The sequence below is a fragment of the Colobus angolensis genome, unplaced genomic scaffold (assembly GCF_000951035.1).
Source record: "Colobus angolensis palliatus isolate OR3802 unplaced genomic scaffold, Cang.pa_1.0 Scaffold7, whole genome shotgun sequence".
In the NCBI taxonomy this organism is placed as follows: domain Eukaryota; kingdom Metazoa; phylum Chordata; class Mammalia; order Primates; family Cercopithecidae; genus Colobus; species Colobus angolensis.
In genome coordinates this window covers 26675483-26685938 of record NW_012120709.1, presented here as the reverse complement: position 1 = coordinate 26685938, position 10456 = coordinate 26675483, and the positions used below count along the sequence as shown (strand labels likewise).

Below are 10456 nucleotides of genomic sequence, written 5' to 3'. Positions count from 1 at the left end.
TTCCTTCCTTCCTCCCTTCCTTCCTTCCTTCCTCCCTTCCTCCCTCCCTTCCTTCCTTCCTTCCTTCCTCCTCTTCCCCTTCCTCCTCTTCTCTCTGTCCCTAGATTATGCGGCGAGCTGTCTTTGTTTATGATGTGGTTTCTTTCCAAGCTTTAGAGGATCAGAAGTGCTAGCCTTTGTCTCTCTGCAGCTTCAGGAACTCCAGCTTCCAGCCCTGTCTGGAGAAGAGGAAAGTGGTTTTATAATTCTCAGGTGGTGTAGTAGCAGTCTCAGTACCAACATGGCTTCTCGGTGAAATATATACATGTCTTAAAGGAGTAAAGGGGAGAAGCCAGGAGGGTCAGGTACCTGTGTTCTAGGCTTTACTTGGCCTTTTAATCAATTACATGACCTTGGACAAGTCTCTGAATTTTAGCTTCCTTACTGTGTGATGGAGACAACGATACTCTCGGCCTCCTAAAGCTAGCTTAGAAGACACAATGTGCACGAACACATTGGGGAAACTACAAAGGATCAAGTCATTCATAAATGTCAACTGGGGGAATAGAACTATTGGACACATCCCCCACTAGTGTTTCAATGGGACATCATGAGAAAAGCATATGCTCCATACCCCTGTCAGAGACAGGACCTAGTTGGATGGATCATTCTCTGTGATGATTCTTATGGTAGAATGAATTCACAGGTGGCCTTCCTACCCTTCATCCAGGGGATGTTAGGAATTAGTCTGACTGCAATTAGTCATTCCAGATGTTTAGAACACTGAACAATCGACATGGTGACACTTCTACTATAAGCCAAGCTCAGGAGTGGGTGATGCTCCTTAGATGAATTAATGCTGGGGCTATTGTTTTATAAGCGGCAGGGTCAAAGACAAGCTCGGAAAGATAGCCCTTCTTCATAAGAGACCAGATAATTGGTGCTGAGAAAAAAATAGTGCTCACCATGGATGGAGACAGGCTTGCTTCTAGGCTACTGAGGGCATTGACCACAGCTCTCTCATGGGAGACTGAGGGGCTTCCATCATACTGATGTCAGCTAGGCCATCAATAAGGGGGCTTTCTGTGGGAAGGGATAGGGCAGGGACACTGGTTCAGGGAACCAGAAAGAAGGGACTTTAGGAAAAGGATAGAAAGTGAAAGAGAGAGACAAAGAGGTCTGGAGAAGAATGGGACAGAAGTCTATCTCAAGGTCAATGTCTGGTAGGCTCCTTTCTTTGTTGGTTCTTGGAAGTTAAAAAGTGAACTTTCCACCAGTGTATTGCTCTTAAGATCTACCTGCTCCTCAAGTGTAATGAACCAATAAGCCTTGCATATCTCCGTTTCACTTCTCTATATTTGACCTGGGACACGTTCTCCAGGAAGAAGGTGTTCAGAAAAGCACAGAACTCTTTCCCCAGTTTCTTTTGGGGGATTTCTCTGAGTTAGAATGGAGGAGCTCTGGACTCTGATGGGTGGCCGTGTTGAGTCACCATGGTTCCTGGCATCAGAAGAGGGCTTCCGGGGCCAGCAGTGGAGATGACCAACCTGCCCCAGTGTGAGAGACTGAATTTCCTGAGGGCCATTCACAAGTTAGCAAAAAATAACTTTTAAGAAACCTGAGTAATGACATATTCTCAGGGTCTAGATACAAATATTTCTGATTGCCCATTCTGGCTATAGATATTAATACTTGGGTTGGAAATAGACCCAATAGGTCATCTTGTCCATCCTCCTGCCTCAGGCAGGACTAACTTGATATATGTTTGTCTTATTCTTCCCCTACATCTCCAGGGGTCAAAATACTATATATTCCTCCACTCATCCATCCATCCATCCATCCATCCATCCATCCATCCATCCATCCATCATTTATTGAAACTTGAGTAGGACAGGGGATCTCTCCTTTAACAACTCATGGTAGAGTCTTTTCAGAGATTCCAATCCCTAACCAGCAGGAGTAATTTCTAATGTCTAAACTAAATGTCTAATCTAATCCAGTGTCTGATTTCTAACATCTAATCTAATGTCATTTTGTAAATAAAAGATAAAACAGGCTCATTCATTCATTCATGCATACACGAATGCATGCGTTCATTCCACAAATACTTCTGAGTGTGTTGTCTGTTCCAAGTGAATTGGGAGGCGCACCTTGTTTTGGATATGCCACTTACCTTTCATGTTCACTAGGTACATCCTAAGACTGGGAACTCAACCAGCATTGAAAATGCGGTCAAGAAAAGCTCATATGTAACTACATATTTGGACAAAATGGAGTTCCTACAACTCCTTCCATTTAAGGATCTCAAAATATCTAAGAGCATGATCATTGCCCAGAGGGGGCGATTGTGCATTGAGGGTTTCATCCCAGCTGGCATAGGGTCGGCTCCAGAATTCCTAATTCTTTGCCATGAAACCGTTTCCAGAGGAGCAAGTAAGCAAGGCTGGATTCTTTTGCCTCTGTCTGAACCTGCTCCCCAGCCCTTCCCTTGGATTCGCTCCCCTCTTCCCCTTTCTTGGGTCCTTTCAGCTTCCATACCTTCTTGAAGCAAAAGGGGGAGAAGGTGGGCTGAGAGTGGGACAGAAATACCCCCTTGAACTCTCAGTCTCTCCTGATTCATCAAAGCGGGGAAGCTGGTTGCTGGAATGAGTGGGGGCGGAGAAGAGAGGAAGAGAGGGCTCTGCAGGCTGGGAATAATCCAGAGCCCTCGTTAATGTCTGACACCTCTAATAAAAGCTGCAGATTCCCAAAAGCGATTTTTGAAAATCCTCAACTCTTTGAAGCTTGGTGTTTAACTGCCACTCCTTCCATGGGCTTAATAGGAAACCAAGCCCCTTGGCTTGCACAAAGGGCGTCACCTGGGGTAACGCCCTTTTTCCAAGCATTTGAGATCCTTGTACAGGGACCCTTGAGTCTTCTTGCAGTTGGGCATGACATGGAGGCCTCAGTCCTTGCAGAATGAAGGGCAGCTTTCCCCAAGGCTTGTGGCTATGGTGAAAGCTGAGGTTTATTGGCTGGAGTGGGTCAGAGCTGTGCAAGGGAGCAGGGGCAAGACTTGGAAGGCAGAAGGTGGATGGAGTGCAGAAATGTGGTTACATCCAAGCAGTTATTTTTCTAGACAGACTTCTTTTTTTTTTTTTTTAACTCTCTTTCTCCATTTAACTGAAAAAGTGGAACATATGCATATTCTAAAATAGGAATATAATGAAAAGCAAGTCCCTCTTTACCAGAAGTCACTTGTCTCTCAACCTGGAGGCAACTACTATTAACAGAATTTGGGTATCATTCAGAAATTTCTTATGCTTTACATGTACCTTCTTTTCTTGGGCATAAACAGGAACATAGTATCTCCACCGTTCCATATACGACTTGTTTGTAACAATATATTTATGTAACATAAATCGACTGCATTTGTATACACATATAAATCTACTTCATTCTTTGCCTGGTGTTATATAGTATGGGTACCACAATTTATTTGCTCCATCCCCTAATGATAGACATTTAGGTTGCTTTCAGTCTTTGTTATTACAAACAAAGCTGCAATGAACAGTCTTGTACAAAGACATCTGTGCTAATATAACTGAGGGGTAGATTTCTAGAAGAGAAATTGCTGCATTTAAGATACGTACCTCGAGCTTGCCAGACATTGCTTCGGTTGTTTTCTGACTAGTTAAGAGTGTATATAAAGTGGTGGAAGAATTGGTTGTCAACACTCCATCCCTGCTCCCCACATCCTACTTCCTATCCCTTGCAAGAGTGGGATACAATGATGGGGATAACTCCTCCAGTGGGGTGACTGAAAATCATGTTTGATGGGCTTTGGAAGAACAAAGAGAGGTTTTTGTTTTCAGAATGACCCACCCTCCTAACGACTGTGCTCAGGCTGAGCACTACCTGAGTCCCTGAACAGAGCTGAGATGAAGAGGGCCTGTGAGGGCCAGTGGCGTCAGCTGGCCTCCTCCACAGAGCAGAACCACTAGCCCATTCCTGGGAAACTCCATGGGCTCCCCAACTTCTGCTCACAAAACTGCAATAATGCTGCAGTCACTTGTTGTGGTTTTAACTTTTCAAAGTCTTTTGCAGTCGACGTTTCATTCCATTTCAGCTGGGAGGGAGGCCAAACAGCGATTGTTAGATGAAAAGATTGAGACCCAGAGAGGCTGTGTGACGATGGTGAGTGGTCATGAAAATGTACTGGCTCAAGTGTGAGGAGTCTAGGGTTCAAGTCCAGCACTGGGGTCAGTTAGCTGTGAATCCCTAGGCTTCTGCTGATGTGTTTGGACAGGATGGTCACCAAGCCCCTCACCATCCGGGGTGTGATCTGATGACTGTTCAAGTCCTATAGTTGACTTGGAGACAAATGGGCCATGACCATTCTCAATTGGCTGGCTGTTGAGGATTCGTTGAGCCAGATGTTGGGTCGCCCATCATATGATGGCTCCAGGCAGTACCACCGTCCTGATGTGGCTCCTGTCTAGGCAGCAGAGGGTCTCTGTTTCCTTTGAGTGCTGGAGCATGCTCTCAGATGCCTCTGGGGGCAGTTCCTGTGGAGGGTATTGTACGGCCGGCAGGGAGACAGCAGAGACTGGAGCAGATGGGATTGGCCCAGGCTGCTAGGAAAGAGGACCCACCCTGCAACCCCCTTCAGAAGCACTGTGGGAAGAACCCCTCTGCCCCTATAATTTATGCCATCTGCCCCCACAAAACCAACCCATCTCCAGTGTCTGGTTCTCCAGATGGCCTTGGGGGCCTAATCAAAGCCAGGCCCCTAGCTGGCCTTATCCTCTCATACTGGTCTGTTAATAGCCTTCAGCCATCCCGGCTCCAGGCCCCCTTAACTCCTTCATCCCCAGCTTTCTCCTCCTCCCCAGGATCTCTGTTCTGTGCCCTTTCAATGTCCTGGACTAGGTTCACACAGAGGAGGCCCACCCCAAAGTCAAGTGTGATTTCTTGGGAGAATTGCTAGATTGGGATCAGGAAGACGGTGGCCACCACTGACTTGCTGAGTGACTTTGGGACAGTCATTTGGCCTTGCCCCCATTTCCCTATTTTTGGCAAGCAACATTTCTATTGCAATAAAGAGCTTGCAAGATGTTTTTTACCTACATGGTCTCAATGAAACTTCCAAAAGGAGGTAATTACCCCCCTTCTAACAACTCTCACAGGGGGACGTTCACAGCAGCATGGGCTGCAGAGAAGAGGAAGCAACACAGAAGTCCGCAGTTACCAAGCCAGATTCAGGAGGGGCCCCATGCAGGTGGCACGAGCCCCCCTCTCCAGGCAGGTCAAGGCCCCCCATGGGAGGGCGTGGGATCTCACCACAGCTCTGTCGCCGTGACTCCTGGAGACTGAGGTGCTGACTGTGACTCCTGACACAGGACAGTGTGGGGGAACTTGGGGGAGGCAGATAGGAGGCCACATGAAAAGCAGCACTTCTGTTCCACGCCACTCCGCCAAACCCCACAAGGCAGAGGGTGTGGGTCAGTGACAGCCCTCACGCTTCCCAGAGGAGTCAGAGCCTGTCCCCGCTGAAGACAAGACAGGCACAAACAGGCCACACGGGAGCAGGAGGGCTGCAGCCAGTCCCACAGGAGGACTGGAGGAGTGGAGGAGTGGAGGACTGGAGGACTGGCGGAGCAGGAGGGCCAGTCCCACAGGAGCCAGTCCCACAGGAGGAGGGGCTGCGCCAGAGGTAGCCTGGGCCTCGGTGGTTCAGTAATGACGTGGAGACACCCTGTGGTGAGATCGAGGAACCACAGTTTGGTTTCCTGCGACAGGAGATGCGGCAAAAAACCCAGAACCAGCGTTGAGTTCCCACCTGTGTAGGACAGAGACTTTCCACAGAGGCCTCCTTTCCCCATCCCAGTGCTCCGGGAGGGTGACATGCCAATGCCCAGACTCCGCCACCATCCACCTTCTAGCTCTCCCACTTGCCAGCTGTGTGATTGTGGCAACTTACATTCATGACCTCTTGGAACCTCAGTTTTCTTGCCTGTGAGATGGGCTACTTCGTAGGGTTGTTGCAGGGATGGGGGCAAGTGCTTGCCCAAGGGCCTGGCATGTAATAAGAGCCAAACAAAGTTGGCCACTGCTAGAGAGGCTACATCTTGTCCAGTGTCACATAATTAGTAAGGGACTGGTGCAGCAGGGATTGAATCTAGAGTTCTGCAACTCTGCCTCATGGGAAGCAGGGGAGTTGACTGTCGAGTGACCCCACCCAAAGGCCACATTTATTTCTGAGATGGAGAAGGTATAGTTAGAGCTCACCTCAGGTGGGGCAAGAGAGAGATGACTGGCCACATCTGACTTTCTGGCAAACCCAGCTCCAGCCAGTGAGAGAGCAGGATCTCCCCCAGGTGGGAAGAGGTGTTGGTGCTGCCTCTCCTGCTTCCTTCTCTGCCTCTTCCCCTTCCTTCCCCCATGACCAAGCACCTGGCATAGAGATGGACTGTTTCCCTTCCATTTTGTTTAATTTATTTTTATAGAGATAGGGTCCCCTGTGTTGCCCAGGCTGGTCTTGAACTCCTGGGTTCAACTGATCCTCCCGCCTCAACCTCCTGAGTAGCCGTGACTACAGGAACACACCACCATGCCCTGCTCATTAAAAACAAAAGCAAAAAACAAAACAACCAAAGTGTTTTCTTTTCTTCTTTTTTTTTGTTTTGGAGAGATGGGGGGTCTCATCATGTTACTCAGGCTGGTCTTGAACTCCTGGCCTCAAGCGATCCTCCCATCTCAGCCTCCCAAAGCACTGGGATTACAGTCATGAACCACCATGCCCAGCTCTCCCTTCTGTTTTAAAGAGGAGATCATAGGCTTGGAGAACCCACGTGACTTGGGCAAGACTGAACTGGCAAAGAGGCAGAGTCGAAATTGGGCTGGAGGTCGCACTCCTCCATCTGTGACCTCAAACACTGCTCCAACCACCATCTCCAGGGTGGGGCTTGGGCCCATGTGCCCGGCCTAGCTAGGCCGAGCAGTGATAGAACATGAAGGACGGGGTGGACTCTTTCCTAGGGTATAACCAGCTCAGAGGATGGTCCCCACTGGCCAGTGGCCTGACACTGCTGTCCTACTGGACATATGCACATAGCAGACAATGCAGGCATTGCTTAGTCCTCGACTCTTAAACGTCTGGGCCAAATCCCAGCTGCAGCCAGTACTGCCTCTGTGGAGTCAGTGAGTCTTCCCCAGGATCTTGTCTTCCTTACCACCTGCCCTGCGCCACAGGTTTGCTGAAGGCACTGATTTAGGCTTAGGCTGAGAGCTCATTATGAGGGACAAGCTAGGTGTTATGTGTCGGGTGAGGGTAAAGTTACTAAGCTGTGTGTTGTGTGGGGGAGGTTGGCAACAAGAGCTGACATTCATTGTGCCTGTGGCAGTGTGCCTGCTATAACCCCCACAGCCGCCCTATGAGATAGATGCCACCATTCCTTCAATTTTACAGATGAGAAAAACTGAGGCAGAAAGTAAAGAAACTGGCCCAAGGTCACAGAGTCAGAACGTAGCAGAGCCAGGATTTGAACCTAGGCCATCTGACTCCATAGCCTATGCTCACCACCATTGCATAAAGGATAGGGCAGTTGGGTTTGACAGCAAGTAGGGTAATGGGGTCCGCAGAGGGACAGTTGGGGCAGGGAAGGGGGCTCCAGGTTCCGATGAGCAGTTGGGGCAGGCTGTGAGGAAAACCAGTGTGTTGGGGGCTCCTTGTGAGAGACAGAGAGCCTCGGTCAGAGGGTTAGAGGTTGTGCCCTCTCCCCGAGAACAGAGCACTACCTGCGGGCAAGGTACCCCGGTGTGCCAAGAATGGGTTACAAGTGTGTGGTCAAGACAGAAATCTCCCTTCCCCCGCCCGACCCTCCAGAGGGTCCAGGGGCTCCCGGGACATCTGTGGCCCCCATCCCCCAGCCCCGCCTCTGGCTGAGAGCAGCCATCGCCTTACTTCACTGTGCCATGGTACAGCATTTCCTGCGAGCCGCGCTGTGAGAAAGCCAGGGAGCTCTGCCTGGGAGCAGCCCCGACTGCAGGTCACCCAGTGCCCGCGTCCTCCCAGGCACAGGAGCTCGGCACTGCGGGCGCTACCTCCACAGGGGTGGCCGCCTCTGCGGCTCCCGGTGCCAGGCACAGGCAGCCCATTTCCGCCTAGTGCTGCTCTGCTATTGGCAGTGGGGTTAGGCCTGACCCTCAGGGTGGGTTCTTCGTTCACCAAGCTCAGGGAATCCCCTGAGAAGCTCATTCGATCCATTCGGCACCTCAGCCCCTGCTGCCTTCCACAGGCTGCACGATCCTGGGCAGGGGACCCCCGCGGATTCCAGATCCCTCGCGAGAATGCTGGAAATAGTAATGCCCACCGCAGAGGGCACCTGCGAGCATTAAATGGGCTGGTCTGCGCATCCCGCAAGCCTTTGCTGAGTGCCTGCTCTGTGCCAGGCAGTGCTTGGTGTGGGGATGGGAAATGAACTAATAAACACAGTGCCCACGCTCAAAGAGGGGAAGTGGCCAAGGCCAGGGCCGGGGAAACGCACCCAGAGACAGAAACCGGGATATACAATTAACAGAGCTCGGCACAAAGCGCAGCACCGAGCACGCCGCCCGCACACACTCCCTGGACCTCCCTTTAGAGCCAGAACGGCCTGGCCGGAAGGGGAATTTCGCCACGGCCCTCTGCCGCCCGCAGGGAGCCCGAGGGCAGACGTAAAGCCCATGCTGGCGTTGGCCATGAAACAGGCCTTTATGGGGAGCGGAAGCAGTCATCAAAGCCGAGCGAGCCGGGGCAGGCCAGGGAACGCTGAGAGCCCGGGCGCCGCGCGCTTCCCACCGCTCCCAGGGCCCCGGCCGTCGCGCCTCCCGCCCTGGCCACACGGGGGGCGCGCTCCGGCTCCGCGCCTCGAACGCGCTCGGTCCACGCGCCTCTGGGGTAGCTCCCCATGCCCCACTCCGCGCCGCGACCGCGTACCTTCTGCGTCCCTCTCCCTGTCCCCTCCTCGCCCGCTCAGCGTCCCGACTGCGCCCCCTCGGCGCCCCCTTTGCCAGGTCTTTCGCTAGCATCCTGCCCGCATTCGCGGCGGAGAGAAGGACGACATAGCTTGTGCAGTGCTTCAGCTTGAGCGGGCTCCCTTGATGCGCTTCCTAGGCTAGGAGCGTGTGCGGATGCCGCTTGGCTGAGTCGCGGGGAACGACCGTCGCTTAGGCAGGAGGCGCGCTCTACACGCTGGGCTCTGAGGGTGCCGCGGCGGGGCCAGACTTTGCAGGGCTTTGGAGCGTCTCTCTGCAGGCCTGAGTCTCTCTCCTGAAGGGACTTAGATTGGGCACGGTGTGAAGGAGGGAGGTGGTGGCGAGAGGGAATTTATGTTCGGAAAGATCCCTCTAGCTGCTGGGTGGCGGGTGACTTGAAGTGAGCTGGAGTTGCTCTACGGAGAGCAGTCAGGAGACTCCTGAGAAGTCCAGGAGGCGATAGTGAAACATGGTCGCACAAGTGCGAACTCCAATGCGTTACACATATATGTGGGATTCCGGCGTCGGTCCAGCCCCTCCCTACTCCCTGAAGCCGCCCCAGGCCATCGCTTGTTGGATTGCAGACCCTCTCCCTTCGCAGAGATCCCTTCCCCACCCCAGGGTGTTCCCGGCCTGAGGCTCCCACCAGATGTGCCACATCATGGGTAAGCTGTGACCATCACCAGTACCAACCACTATGTCCACAGCCAATGTAGAGACGTCCAGTCGAGTGCCTGCCTGGACCCCACATCAGGTCCTCAAAAAGGAGTAGCCCCCGAAAGTGTGTATGTGAGGGCTGGGGTCGCCACAATCCGTAGTTCGTTCATTGATTTCAGACTCCGAAGCTTGCTTCTGTCTGTAGAATCAGAGGCAGTCTGTCTTCGGGGAACTGATTCATGATAAACAAACTTCCAGGAGACTGAAAAAGAAAGCATAACGTCAATGTAGTATGTAAGGTTCTCACAGAGCTGTTGTGAGACAACCTCACAAATATTTGGCAGACACACACACGTGCTAGAACGGTGCCTGTGCCAAGCATGTTAGCTGTGACTGTGATGAATGGAAAGAGTGTCCAGTATGCGGGTCTGCCAAATATCGTGCTTCTCTGGGATGCTGGCTAGGTCTCCAGGCACCTCAGTGGGCTTGGATTCAGAACAAATGATGGTTCATCCATCCTTGTGAAGTGTCACCGGACGTCATCAGGGAGGCCCCCTGAAGTTCCCTGTCCTCCAAAAGAACATGCCTCCCTGGTGCCTAAAGTGTCCCTGTTCACCAGATATGCGGTAGGGCTCCCCCAGGAACTGCGGGATCGCATGGAAACATTCCCTCTCTTTTTCTGGCTTTCTGCCCAAAATCACTTTTTGATGACCACAGTCGTTCTCCAAACAGGGCTCAAACGCTCGGGCTTCTTATTTCCAGTTACGATCACAGACCAGTCCTGCCTCTCTGTGTACACCCTCGTCGCTGTGACTAAACTTGG

The 10456-nt window shown here is 51.9% G+C and overlaps 1 pseudogene; it reads right to left on the bottom strand.

The window, feature by feature from the left end:
• Nucleotides 1-7346: 7346 nt before the first annotated feature.
• Nucleotides 7347-8911, bottom strand: LOC105501222 (annotated as a pseudogene).
• Nucleotides 8912-10456: the final 1545 nt, after the last annotated feature.